Source organism: Gekko japonicus, unplaced genomic scaffold (assembly GCF_001447785.1).
Source record: "Gekko japonicus isolate JY-2015 unplaced genomic scaffold, Gekko_japonicus_V1.1 scaffold594, whole genome shotgun sequence".
Classification (NCBI taxonomy): Eukaryota; Metazoa; Chordata; class Lepidosauria; order Squamata; family Gekkonidae; genus Gekko; species Gekko japonicus.
In genome coordinates, this window is record NW_015160852.1 from 934,278 (window position 1) to 937,301 (window position 3,024).

Genomic DNA, 3,024 nt, shown 5'->3' on the forward strand with positions numbered 1-3,024 from the left:
CGTAAGCTACATGTGAAGCAGCTACATGTGGAGGAGTGGGGAATCAAGCTACATGTGAAGCAGCTACACGTGGAGAAGTGGAGAATCAAACCTGGTTCTCCAGATTAGAATCCACCACTCTTAACCACTACATCAAACTGGCTCTCATGATAAAAAGAAAAAGTCCACTTTTTTTTTTGAAGGACATTTATATGTTTACAGGTATTTTGTCATTATATTTACCACTACAGGTGGACATGGGGATTGAGGGTGAGTGAGTTTTTAGTAACTGTTATGAAACATGGCATCCCTATGGTGATAAGCATACTACTGGTAGAGAACCACTGGTTTCTAGGACACGAGCAATAATCAGGTAGACTATGCAGCCTGAGGGGTCAGCTTCTTCTCCTTGTAAGTGTACGCCAGTCTCTGTCTGTCCAGCCTCAATGAAACAGAGATACAGTTGTTACACAATCCACATGTTTATTTATCAGGATCAGGCACAGAGTTCTGAAAGCAAGGTAGATCAATGGGGTTGCCAACTCTCTTATTCCAGCAAGACCCCTGTGCCTTTGAGAACTGTAGTGACAGACAGTAGAATCACAGATACAGCTGTTCCTATATGTGACAAATATGCTGGTCCAGCAGCTTGCAGTGGAGAAGGAGGCAGGGACAAGAATTGAGCTGACAGCCTCACAGCACAGCAGCAAGACAGATGCACACTGGTCACTGCAGGTGTTGGTTATATTGGAGGCTTGGCGGGGGATTGGCATCTCCACAAGCTGAAGGACTGCCTGCAAAGAGTTCAAGGAGACACAAGGACTATAATGAGTAATGTTCCACAGTAGCAGCTGCACAATTCTGTACATCATTTTCTTGCTGTTCCCCCAGCCCCTCCTCTATGGAGGTTTCCATGTTGTGGGATTCACCCCCTGACAAACATGGTGCATTCCTTGGAACCAATACTTACCCAACCCTATAGGCAGCTGCATCAGTACAATGCTTGCATCGTCAGCTGGGGCTGATCCATGTTCCTATTAATCCTGTAAGGCAATATGAACCATTACTGTGTGGCCAGCAATAGCACTGTATAGAGTGGAGTGACTGGATATCACCCAGACCTATGGTTGTGTTCCCTGTTCCACACTTGCAGTGAGGGTTACACCAGCATAACATTGTGCTGACAACATGGTCAGTGCTGCTCCCATATCTGCAAGGTGGTCCCTCCTTTCTGTACATACTTAATTGTTGAGGGAGGAATATTGTTGGGGCAATACTCAAAATGGATAGGGGGGTATGAGAAGGCAGTTGAAACAGCCATAGCTTTGGTCAGGGGCCCCCTCCCTTGCTTACCTGTGTGGGGCTCATTTTCTTTCCATCCCAGGTGAAGGAGTAGAGGCTCCTGTTAGGTGTTTTTGTTCTGAGGCAGAGTACCTGAGCAGAAAGTGTTAGACATATGTTCCAACAACGTTTGTTCTTTACATTGGATATTTGTGCAGATTGCTCCCTTTTCTTTTTTGTGTACAAAGTGTCCTTTCCCTGGAGTTCTTATGTAAGGATCTCCTTGTGTGTGTTTAACACAAGGCTAGACCTATACAATGCCCCTATTACATGAGCTATGGGTTTGCTGGATGAGGTTTATATAGTGCTTAGGAAGGCTGTTATGGACTGCAAACTAAATTGACATCCTAAACTGTGCCAGGGCTTGGAAGTATGGCAGGTAGCAGGGGGAGAATGCTTGTTCTTTCCCTCTGCATGTGGTATTTTTTAAAGCTGTGCAAAATTATTGCTGATATTGGGAGCATGACTGAAGCTAAGGAGATTTAGGATGCTGATTAAGTCCTAGTCTGCTTCTGTTACCGCTGAGCAGAAGTTATACTATCCTGGTGCCAGTGTGTGGCATTGGCAAGGCTTGGTGCTGGTAAATCTCCAGATATAGTAGGGTTTTTTTTTTTTTTTTAGATAGGATGGTATATCTTGAAGTTATGCCAGTGTTAAGTTTAGTCACCTTCCCAAGCCATTCAGAAACAGGGCTCAGGATATGAATATGTTAAGATCTAAATGATACATTTTATGTTGCTTATGTTATAAAATAAGTTTAGGATTGATGAGAAAGTAACCAATGTCCCCCCCCCCCCATTGTGTTCTATTAATGCTTTAGCTGGCAAAGAATAAAAAGATTTTTATAATACACACCTCTATCCTGTGACAAGATGAACCACAGGGGGGCTGCATCATGAAGTATATAAAGTTATTACCGTTATAGCATTATAGTATGCATCTATACATACATACCCTATGATCAAAGATGCAGGGGCCATACAGCAGGAACAAATATTGATTTCCATAATATAACCTCTGACTCTGGATACAACAGCTTATACATACTGAGAAATAGTAAATAGTTTATTGATAACAGAAACTCCTTGAGTTTTGAGGAGGATAAAACATTTCTGAACCAGATTGTTTCAAATTTTCCTTGCCATTGAAGATCTCCTTTTTTGTGAGGCTATACTATGAATCTAGCAAATCTAGATGTTTTGCATTAGCACGGCATCAGCATTAACAATCAAGAATACAGCATTAGCAAGATCAGGGGAGTCAGAGCATGAAAAAACAGGTTGCTTACCAGTAACTGGTGATCTTCGAGTGGTCATCTGTGCATTTACACCAATGGGATCTAGTGCGCATGCGCTGGATCTGCCGGTGCCGTAGCAAGCTCTCTCAAAAGGATTTTCGTGCCTGGCCCAACTGAGCATGCTCAGGAGCCCCAGTGAGCATGCCCAGAAGGGCAGGCACGGACATCCCGCCAGTTCCTACCAACCGCCGCATATCAATCTCCTAACAAAACAGGTAGAAGAAGACAGCAGCGGGGCAGGAGGGCGGGTGGTGTGAATGCACAGATGACCATTCGAAGGTCACCAGTTACTGGTAAGCAACCTGTTTATCTTCTTCGTGGTCTCTGTGCTTCACACTAATGGGAGATTAGTGAGCAGTAGCCTACCTGGAGGTGGGTGCTGTCAGGTGTTTACTGCTTAGCCAATA

The 3,024-nt window shown here is 44.0% G+C and overlaps 1 long non-coding RNA gene across 1 annotated transcript; it reads right to left on the reverse strand.

Annotated features, from left to right (window-relative positions):
- Nucleotides 1-521: 521 nt before the first annotated feature.
- Nucleotides 522-1,409, reverse strand: LOC107118640. Its single transcript, XR_001482768.1, has 3 exons — nt 1,333-1,409; nt 950-1,022; nt 522-773 (listed from the first exon to the last, which is right to left on the reverse strand). It is a non-coding gene; the product is annotated as an uncharacterized LOC107118640 (long non-coding RNA).
- Nucleotides 1,410-3,024: the final 1,615 nt, after the last annotated feature.